We start from the raw sequence: 11,165 nt of genomic DNA, 5'->3' as shown, positions 1-11,165 counted from the left end.
TTTTTAGTTTTTCGCCGGGCGTCGCAATGCTATTTGAATAAACCTTTTGCCCGTTTGCGTTCTCGTCGGGGCCGGGCCGGGCCGGGGTGCGCTGCCCGCACTACCGCGCGCGCGGGGGCGACACCGAGCGCGCACCCGAGGCACCCCGAGCACACAGGCCACGGTGCAACCCGGGCGTTGTGCGCGCACCCCGGTGCGCCCGAGGTGCTGCGCGCGCACCCAGGTGAAATCGGTGTGCACCTCGGCCAGTGCGCGCTCGGTCGAGTCGCGCACGTTGGCCAAGGTGCACGGTGATGTTTCTTACTCTAAGGTTCCGCACCAGACGCCCGGGACAGGTGAGCGAAGCTGGGCGGGGCCGGGTGCGCGGCCGGGGCAGGTGCACGCAGCTGGAGAGAGCTTTGGAGCACACTTCGGAGCGCACCAATGATGCGCTCCATTCAAAAGTTTCCTGAAAAGGCAAAAAAAGTTGAGATTATAGAATTTCCCACTTGAGAGATTGTAAAAAAAAAAAATTTAAAATGAAGGAAACGCGGGTGCCAAGGTGTGCGCAGCCCAGCCAAGGTGTGCGCACCAAGGCGCCCACCCTGGCGAAGGTGCACGCAAGGTGCGCACCCGAGGCAAACCGGACAATTAACCCAACTTTCGACTTCGCGCGCACCTTGGAGCGCACTTCGGAGCGCTCCTTGGTGCGCACCAATCTTGGGCACCTCGGAGTGCACCATGGCGCCCACCAAGGTGCGCACCCGGGGCAAACCGAGCTCCGACTTCGTGCGCACCTTGGAGCGCACGAAAGGTGCGCACCATGGCGCCCACCAAGGTGCGCAGCCCAGCCAAGGCGTGCGCATCAAGGTGCGCACCCTGGCGAAGGTGCGCACCCGGGGCAAACCGAGCTCCGACTTCGTGCGCACCTTGGAGCGCACAAAAGGTGCGCAACCCAGCCAAGGTGTGCGCACCCCGGTCAAACCGAGCTCCGAATCGTGCGCACCAGAGGTGCACGCCATCGTGCGCACCTTGGAGCACACTTCGGAGCCCTCCTTGGTGCGCGCCGATGTTGCGCACCTCGGAGCGCACCCGGGGAAAACAATGCAATTAACCCGACTTTCGACTTCGTGGGCACCTCGGAGCGCTCTCGGGTTCGCACCTCGGAGCACACCGAGGTGCGCACCTTTGATGCGCTGCCTTCACCAATTTCCAGAAAAGGCAAGAAAACATTGAGAAGGTGTGCGCACCGAGGTGCCCACCCTGGCGAAGGTGCACGCGAGGTGCGCACCCGGGGCAAACCGGGCTCCGACTTCGTGCACGCCGCACCTTGGAGCACACTTCGGAGCGCTCCTTGGTGCGCACCAGGGCGCGCAACCCAGCCGAGGTGCCCACCCCGGCGAAGGTGCACGCGAGGTGCGCACCCGGGGCAAACCGGGCTCCGACTTCGTGCACGCCATGGTGCCCACCGCGGCGAAGGTGCACGCGAGGTGCGCACCCGGGGCAAACCGGGCTCCGACTTCGTGCACGCCGCACCTTGGAGCACACTTCGGAGCGCTCCTTGGTGCGCACCATGGTGCCCACCAGGGCGCGCAACCCCGCCGAAGGTGCACGCGAGGTGCGCACCCGGGGCAAACCGGGCTCCGACTTCGTGCACGCCGCACCTTGGAGCACACTTCGGAGCGCTCCTTGGTGCGCACCATGGTGCCCACCAGGGCGCGCAACCCCGCCGAAGGTGCACGCGAGGTGCGCACCCGGGGCAAACCGGGCTCCGACTTCGTGCACGCCATGGTGCGCACCGCGGCGAAGGTGCGCACCCGGGGCAAACCGGGCTCCGACTTCGTGCACGCCGCACCTTGGAGCACACTTCGGAGCGCTCCTTGGTGCGCACCAGGGCGCGCAACCCAGCCGAGGTGCCCACCCCGGCGAAGGTGCACGCGAGGTGCGTACCCGGGGCAAACCGGGCTCCGACTTCGTGCACGCCGCACCTTGGAGCACACTTCGGAGCGCTCCTTGGTGCGCACCATGGTGCCCACCAGGCCGCGCAACCCAGCCAAGGTGTGCGCACCAAGGTGCACGCGAGGTGCGCACCCGGGGCAAACCGGGGTCCGACTTCGTGCACGCCGCACCTTGGAGCACACATCGGGGCGCTCCCGGGTTCGCACCGGCGTTGCGCACCGTGGTGGGCACCTCGGAGCACACCAAGGTGGGCAGCGAGGTGCGCACCTTTGATGCGATGCCTTCACTAATTTCCATAAAAGGCAAAAAAAAAACGAGATTTTAAAATTTCCGTTTTGAAAGATAGTGAGAAAAAGGGAATGCTGGTGCCATCTTGAGCCCGCCCTGGTGCGCAGCCCAGCCAAGGTGTGCGCACCAAGGTGCCCACCCTGGCGAAGGTGCGCGCCCGGGCAATTAATCCAACTTCCAACTTCGCGCGCGCCAGGGTGGGAGCGCACCCAACAACCGGGCCTGGGAAGAGCCAATGCGAGAAACCCCACCAAACGCTCTGACAAAAAAAGAGGGGGCGCTCCAGTAACCCCGCTTCGGAGCGCACCCTGGGCAAACCCAGCCAAGGTGCCCACCCCGGCCAAGGTGCAGGCGAGGTGCGCACCCGGGGCAAACCGGGCTCCGACAACGTGCACGCCGCACCTTGGAGCACACTTCGTAGCGCTCCCGGGTGCGCACCTCAGAGCACACCAAGGTGGGCAGCGAGGTGCGCACCTTTGATGCGCTGCCTTCACTAATTTCCAGAAAAGGCAAAAAAAAAAGGAGATTTTAAAATTTCCGTTTTGAAAGATAGTGAAAAAAACGGAACGCGCGTGCCATCTTGAGCCCGCCCTGGTGCGCAGCCCAGGTAAGGTGCCCACCCTGGCAAAGGTGCGCACCCGGGCAATTAACCCTACTTCCGACTTCGTGCGCGCCAGGGTGGCAACCGGGCCTCGGAAGAGCCAATGCGAGAAACCCCACCAAACGCTCCGACAAAAAAAGAGGCGGCGCTCCAATAACCCCGCTTCGGAGCGCAGCCGGGGCAAACCCAGCCAAGGTGCCCACCCCGACGAAGGTGCACGCGAGGTGCGCACCCGGGGCAAACCGGGCTCCGACAACGTGCACGCAGCACCTTGGAGCACACTTCGAAGCACTCCCGGGTGCCCACCGGCGTTGCGCACCGTGGTGGGCAGCGAGGTGCGCACCTTTGATGCGCTGCCTTCACTAATTTCCAGAAAAAGGCAAAAAAAAATGAGATTTTAAAATTTCCGTTTTGAAAGATAGTGAAAAAAAAGGAACGCGGGTGCCATCTTGAGCCCGCCCTGGTGCGCAGCCCAGGCAAGGCATGCGCACCAAGGTGCCCACCCGAGGTGCACACCCGGGGCAAACCGGGCTCCGACTTCGTGCAGGCCGCACCTTGGAGCACACTTCGGAGCGCTCCTTGGTGCGCACCATGGTGCCCACCAGGGCGCGCAACCCAGCCAAGGTCTGCACACCAAGGTGCCCACCCCGGCGAAGGTGCACGCGAGGTGCGCACCCGGGGCAAACCGGGCTCCGACTTCGTGCACGCCATGGTGCCCACCGCGGCGAAGGTGCACGCGAGGTGCGCACCCGGGGCAAACCGGGCTCCGACTTCGTGCACGCCGCACCTTGGAGCACACTTCGGAGCGCTCCTTGGTGCGCACCATGGTGCCCACCAGGGCGCGCAACCCAGCCAAGGTGTGCGCACCAAGGTGCACGCGAGGTGCGCACCCGGGGCAAACCGGGGTCCGACTTCGTGCACGCCGCACCTTGGAGCACACATCGGAGCGCTCCCAGGTTCGCACCAGCGTTGCGCACCTTTGATGCGCTGCCTTCACTAATTTCCAGAAAAGGCAAAAAAAAACGAGATTTTAAAATTTCCGTTCTGAAAGATAGTGAAAAAAACGGAACGCGGGTGCCATCTTGAGCCCTTCCTGGTGCGCAGCCCAGGCAAGTTGTGCGCACCAAGGTGCCCACCCTGGCGGAGGTGCGCGCCCGGGGCAATCCGGGCTCCGACTTCGTGCACTGCATGGTGCCCACCAAGGCGCGCAACCCAGCCAAGGTGCCCACCGCAGCGAAGGTGCACGCGAGGTGCGCACCCGAGGTGCACACCCGGGGCAAACCGGGCTCCGACTTCGTGCACGCCGCACCTTGGAGCACACTTCAGAGCGCTCCTTGGTGCGCACCAGGGCGCGCAACCCAGCCGAGGTGCCCACCCCGGCGAAGGTGCACGCGAGGTGCGCACCCGGGGCAAACCGGGCTCCGACTTCGTGCACGCCATGGTGCCCACCGCGGCGAAGGTGCGCACCCGGGGCAAACCGGGCTCCGACTTCGTGCACGCCGCACCTTGGAGCACACTTCGGAGCGCTCCTTGGTGCGCACCATGGTGCCCACCAGGCCGCGCAACCCAGCCAAGGTGTGCGCACCAAGGTGCACGCGAGGTGCGCACCCGGGGCAAACCGGGGTCCGACTTCGTGCACGCCGCACCTTGGAGCACACATCGGGGCGCTCCCGGGTTCGCACCGGCGTTGCGCACCGTGGTGGGCACCTCGGAGCACACCAAGGTGGGCAGCGAGGTGCGCACCTTTGATGCGATGCCTTCACTAATTTCCATAAAAGGCAAAAAAAAAACGAGATTTTAAAATTTCCGTTTTGAAAGATAGTGAGAAAAAGGGAATGCTGGTGCCATCTTGAGCCCGCCCTGGTGCGCAGCCCAGCCAAGGTTTGCGCACCAAGGTGCCCACCCTGGCGAAGGTGCGCGCCCGGGCAATTAACCCAACTTCCAACTTCGCGCGCGCCAGGGTGGGAGCGCACCCAACAACCGGGCCTGGGAAGAGCCAATGCGAGAAACCCCACCAAACTCTCTGACAAAAAAAGAGGGGGCGCTCCAGTAACCCCGCTTCGGAGCGCACCCTGGGCAAACCCAGCCAAGGTGCCCACCCCGGCCAAGGTGCAGGCGAGGTGCGCACCCGGGGCAAACCGGGCTCCGACAACGTGCACGCCGCACCTTGGAGCACACTTCGTAGCGCTCCCGGGTGCGCACCTCAGAGCACACCAAGGTGGGCAGCGAGGTGCGCACCTTTGATGCGCTGCCTTCACTAATTTCCAGAAAAGGCAAAAAAAAAAGGAGATTTTAAAATTTCCGTTTTGAAAGATAGTGAAAAAAACGGAACGCGCGTGCCATCTTGAGCCCGCCCTGGTGCGCAGCCCAGGTAAGGTGCCACCCTGGCAAAGGTGCGCACCCGGGCAATTAACCCTACTTCCGACTTCGTGCGCGCCAGGGTGGCAACCGGGCCTCGGAAGAGCCAATGCGAGAAACCCCACCAAACGCTCCGACAAAAAAAGAGGCGGCGCTCCAATAACCCCGCTTCGGAGCGCAGCCGGGGCAAACCAAGCCAAGGTGCCCACCCCGACGAAGGTGCACGCGAGGTGCGCACCCGGGGCAAACCGGGCTCCGACAACGTGCACGCAGCACCTTGGAGCACACTTCGAAGCACTCCCGGGTGCCCACCGGCGTTGCGCACCGTGGTGGGCAGCGAGGTGCGCACCTTTGATGCGCTGCCTTCACTAATTTCCAGAAAAAGGCAAAAAAAAATGAGATTTTAAAATTTCCGTTTTGAAAGATAGTGAAAAAAAAGGAACGCGGGTGCCATCTTGAGCCCGCCCTGGTGCGCAGCCCAGGCAAGGCATGCGCACCAAGGTGCCCACCCGAGGTGCACACCCGGGGCAAACCGGGCTCCGACTTCGTGCAGGCCGCACCTTGGAGCACACTTCGGAGCGCTCCTTGGTGCGCACCATGGTGCCCACCAGGGCGCACCCGAGGCAAACCGGGCTCCGACTTCGTGCACGCCGCACCTTGGAGCACACATCGGAGCGCTCCCAGGTTCGCACCAGCGTTGCGCACCTTTGATGCGCTGCCTTCACTAATTTCCAGAAAAGGCAAAAAAAAACGATATTTTAAAATTTCCGTTCTGAAAGATAGTGAAAAAAACGGAACGCGGGTGCCATCTTGAGCCCTTCCTGATGCGCAGCCCAGGCAAGTTGTGCGCACCAAGGTGCCCACCCTGGCGGAGGTGCGCGCCCGGGGCAAACCGGGCTCCGACTTCGTGCACTGCATGGTGCCCACCAAGGCGCGCAACCCAGCCAAGGTGCCCACCGCAGCGAAGGTGCACGCGAGGTGCGCACCCGAGGTGCACACCCGGGGCAAACCGGGCTCCGACTTCGTGCACGCCGCACCTTGGAGCACACTTCAGAGCGCTCCTTGGTACGCACCAGGGCGCGCAACCCAGCCAAGGTGCTCACCCCGGCGAAGGTGCACGCGAGGTGCGCACCCGGGGCAAACCGGGCTCGGACTTCGTGCACGCCGCACCTTGGAGCACACATCGGAGCGCTCCCGGGTTCGCACCAGCATTGCGCACCTTTGATGCGCTGCCTTCACTAATTTCCAGAAAAGGCAAAAAAAAGAAAAAAATGAGATTTTAAAATTTCCGTTTTGAAAGATAGTGAAAAAAACGGAACGCGGGTGCCATCTTGAGCCCGCCCTGGTGTGCAGCCCAGGCAAGTTGTGCGCACCAAGGCACCCACCCTGGCCAAGGTGGGTCACGGGGTGGGTCCTAGGGTGGGTAACGGGGTGGGTACTAAGGTGCGTGCCAAGGTGGGTCATAGGGTGGGTGCCAAGGTGGGCACCAGGGTGGGTGTGCACCAACCCTAGCCAGGGTAGGTCACGGGGTGGTTGTCGGGGTGGGCGTCAAGGAGCCAAGGTGGGTGGCAAGTAGCCAAGTTGCGTGCCAAGGTGGGTGTCGGGGTGGGTGCCAAGGATCCAAGGTGGGTGCCAAGGAACCAAGGTGGGTGTCTGGGTGGGTGCCGAGGTGGGAGCCAGGGTGGGTCCCAAGGTGAGTGCAAAGGTGGGTGCCAGGGTCAAGGTGAGTGCCAATGTGGGTTCCAAGGTGCCAGGGTCAGGGTGAGTGCCAATGTGGGTTCAAAGGTGCTAAGTTGGGTGCGAGGTTGGGTGCGAGGGTGGGTGGGTGCCAAGGTGTGCTAGGTGGAAGCCCGGGTGGGTCGGCATCCCATGGGTGTCGAGTTGGGTGCCTGATGGGTGCTTCTTGTCAAGTTTTAGTCGTCGGGACTCATTTCGAGCCTTAGAGGTCGTTTCTTGTCCGGTTGCCCTGTCTTCGACCTGGGAACCCAATTTTGGTCCTCGGGTCCCATTTTTTTTTGTCTCGCATCCCACTTTTGGCCTGTGGCCTTTTCGGGGTCGATTCTCGTTTTGGGCATCAGAGCATGTTTCTTCTCCTAAAACCCAATATTTGTTTATTAAGTCTCGGAACACATTTTTGTTCTCGTGGACCCATCATGGGTCTTGGAACGCATTTGTGGTCCTTGGGTCCCATTTTGCATCCCGAAACTTGTGTTTTGGTGCTTGATCCCTATTTTGGGTGCCCACCTTGCACCAAGTGCGCACCCGGGGCAAACCGAGCGCCTTGGTGCACCGGGGCAAGATCGAGCGTGCACCCGAGGCGCCCCGAACATGCACCAAGGTGCACTCGGCCCACATGTGAGCGCAGGTCGTTGCGCCCGAGGTGGTGTGTGGGCACCGCGTTGCAGACGGGACACTGCACGCACACGACGCCCCCTACAGGTGCACGCACGTAGGCCGGGCCGGGTGCACACCCGACGCCCTAGCAAGGTGCGCGCACCCGGGCAGGGCTCACACTTGGCGAACGGGGCGCACTTCGCGAGGGAGGGTGTGCACCTCGACGGGGGTGGGTGGCCGGGGTGGATTCGCACGTGGGTCGCGGTTTGCTAAGTACACACTGCGACAAGCTCATAACGGGTGCGATCATACCAGCGTTAGTGCACCGGATCCCATCAGAACTCCGCAGTTAAGCGCGCTTGGGCCGGAGTAGTACTGGGATGGGTGACCTCCCGGGAAGTCCCGGTGTTGCACCCTTTTTTAGTTTTTCGCCGGGCATCGCAATGCTATTTGAATAAACCTTTTGCCCGTTTGCGTTCTCGTCGGGGCCGGGCCGGGCCGGGGTGCGCTGCCCGCACTACCGCGCGCGCGGGGGCGACACCGAGCGCGCACCCGAGGCGCCCCGAGCACACAGGCCACGGTGCAACCCGGGCGTTGTGCGCGCACCCCGGTGCGCCCGAGGTGCTGCGCGCGCACCCAGGTGAAATCGGTGTGCACCTCGGCCAGTGCGCGCTCGGTCGAGTCGCGCACGTTGGCCAAGGTGCACGGTGATGTTTCTTACTCTAAGGTTCCGCACCAGACGCCCGGGACAGGTGAGCGAAGCTGGGCGGGGCCGGGTGCGCGGCCGGGGCAGGTGCACGCAGCTGGAGAGAGCTTTGGAGCACACTTCGGAGCGCACCAATGATGCGCTCCATTCAAAAGTTTCCTGAAAAGGCAAAAAAAGTTGAGATTATAGAATTTCCCACTTGAGAGATTGTAAAAAAAAAAAATTTAAAATGAAGGAAACGCGGGTGCCAAGGTGTGCGCAGCCCAGCCAAGGTGTGCGCACCAAGGCGCCCACCCTGGCGAAGGTGCACGCAAGGTGCGCACCCGAGGCAAACCGGACAATTAACCCAACTTTCGACTTCGCGCGCACCTTGGAGCGCACTTCGGAGCGCTCCTTGGTGCGCACCAATCTTGGGCACCTCGGAGTGCACCATGGCGCCCACCAAGGTGCGCACCCGGGGCAAACCGAGCTCCGACTTCGTGCGCACCTTGGAGCGCACGAAAGGTGCGCACCATGGCGCCCACCAAGGTGCGCAGCCCAGCCAAGGCGTGCGCATCAAGGTGCGCACCCTGGCGAAGGTGCGCACCCGGGGCAAACCGAGCTCCGACTTCGTGCGCACCTTGGAGCGCACAAAAGGTGCGCAACCCAGCCAAGGTGTGCGCACCCCGGTCAAACCGAGCTCCGAATCGTGCGCACCAGAGGTGCACGCCATCGTGCGCACCTTGGAGCACACTTCGGAGCCCTCCTTGGTGCGCGCCGATGTTGCGCACCTCGGAGCGCACCCGGGGAAAACAATGCAATTAACCCGACTTTCGACTTCGTGGGCACCTCGGAGCGCTCTCGGGTTCGCACCTCGGAGCACACCGAGGTGCGCACCTTTGATGCGCTGCCTTCACCAATTTCCAGAAAAGGCAAGAAAACATTGAGAAGGTGTGCGCACCGAGGTGCCCACCCTGGCGAAGGTGCACGCGAGGTGCGCACCCGGGGCAAACCGGGCTCCGACTTCGTGCACGCCGCACCTTGGAGCACACTTCGGAGCGCTCCTTGGTGCGCACCAGGGCGCGCAACCCAGCCGAGGTGCCCACCCCGGCGAAGGTGCACGCGAGGTGCGCACCCGGGGCAAACCGGGCTCCGACTTCGTGCACGCCATGGTGCCCACCGCGGCGAAGGTGCACGCGAGGTGCGCACCCGGGGCAAACCGGGCTCCGACTTCGTGCACGCCGCACCTTGGAGCACACTTCGGAGCGCTCCTTGGTGCGCACCATGGTGCCCACCAGGGCGCGCAACCCCGCCGAAGGTGCACGCGAGGTGCGCACCCGGGGCAAACCGGGCTCCGACTTCGTGCACGCCGCACCTTGGAGCACACTTCGGAGCGCTCCTTGGTGCGCACCATGGTGCCCACCAGGGCGCGCAACCCCGCCGAAGGTGCACGCGAGGTGCGCACCCGGGGCAAACCGGGCTCCGACTTCGTGCACGCCGCACCTTGGAGCACACTTCGGAGCGCTCCTTGGTGCGCACCAGGGCGCGCAACCCAGCCGAGGTGCCCACCCCGGCGAAGGTGCACGCGAGGTGCGTACCCGGGGCAAACCGGGCTCCGACTTCGTGCACGCCGCACCTTGGAGCACACTTCGGAGCGCTCCTTGGTGCGCACCATGGTGCCCACCAGGCCGCGCAACCCAGCCAAGGTGTGCGCACCAAGGTGCACGCGAGGTGCGCACCCGGGGCAAACCGGGGTCCGACTTCGTGCACGCCGCACCTTGGAGCACACATCGGGGCGCTCCCGGGTTCGCACCGGCGTTGCGCACCGTGGTGGGCACCTCGGAGCACACCAAGGTGGGCAGCGAGGTGCGCACCTTTGATGCGATGCCTTCACTAATTTCCATAAAAGGCAAAAAAAAAACGAGATTTTAAAATTTCCGTTTTGAAAGATAGTGAGAAAAAGGGAATGCTGGTGCCATCTTGAGCCCGCCCTGGTGCGCAGCCCAGCCAAGGTGTGCGCACCAAGGTGCCCACCCTGGCGAAGGTGCGCGCCCGGGCAATTAACCCAACTTCCAACTTCGCGCGCGCCAGGGTGGGAGCGCACCCAACAACCGGGCCTGGGAAGAGCCAATGCGAGAAACCCCACCAAACGCTCTGACAAAAAAAGAGGGGGCGCTCCAGTAACCCCGCTTCGGAGCGCACCCTGGGCAAACCCAGCCAAGGTGCCCACCCCGGCCAAGGTGCAGGCGAGGTGCGCACCCGGGGCAAACCGGGCTCCGACAACGTGCACGCCGCACCTTGGAGCACACTTCGTAGCGCTCCCGGGTGCGCACCTCAGAGCACACCAAGGTGGGCAGCGAGGTGCGCACCTTTGATGCGCTGCCTTCACTAATTTCCAGAAAAGGCAAAAAAAAAAGGAGATTTTAAAATTTCCGTTTTGAAAGATAGTGAAAAAAATGGAACGCGCGTGCCATCTTGAGCCCGCCCTGGTGCGCAGCCCAGGTAAGGTGCCCACCCTGGCAAAGGTGCGCACCCGGGCAATTAACCCTACTTCCGACTTCGTGCGCGCCAGGGTGGCAACCGGGCCTCGGAAGAGCCAATGCGAGAAACCCCACCAAACGCTCCGACAAAAAAAGAGGCGGCGCTCCAATAACCCCGCTTCGGAGCGCAGCCGGGGCAAACCCAGCCAAGGTGCCCACCCCGACGAAGGTGCACGCGAGGTGCGCACCCGGGGCAAACCGGGCTCCGACAACGTGCACGCAGCACCTTGGAGCACACTTCGAAGCACTCCCGGGTGCCCACCGGCGTTGCGCACCGTGGTGGGCAGCGAGGTGCGCACCTTTGATGCGCTGCCTTCACTAATTTCCAGAAAAAGGCAAAAAAAAATGAGATTTTAAAATTTCCGTTTTGAAAGATAGTGAAAAAAAAGGAACGCGGGTGCCATCTTGAGCCCGCCCTGGT

At 63.1% G+C, this 11,165-nt stretch overlaps 1 non-coding gene across 1 annotated transcript; it reads left to right on the top strand.

Annotated features, from left to right (window-relative positions):
* The first annotated feature begins 7,817 nt into the window (after nt 1–7,817).
* Nucleotides 7,818–7,936, top strand: LOC131871126 (5S ribosomal RNA). The gene has a single exon (XR_009369404.1). It is a non-coding gene; the product is annotated as a 5S ribosomal RNA (ribosomal RNA).
* Nucleotides 7,937–11,165: the final 3,229 nt, after the last annotated feature.

This window comes from Cryptomeria japonica, unplaced genomic scaffold (genome assembly GCF_030272615.1).
Source record: "Cryptomeria japonica unplaced genomic scaffold, Sugi_1.0 HiC_scaffold_371, whole genome shotgun sequence".
NCBI classification, from domain to species: domain Eukaryota; kingdom Viridiplantae; phylum Streptophyta; class Pinopsida; order Cupressales; family Cupressaceae; genus Cryptomeria; species Cryptomeria japonica.
Note: the sequence above shows the minus strand (reverse complement) of the source record. Positions and strands in the feature narration are given on the sequence as shown.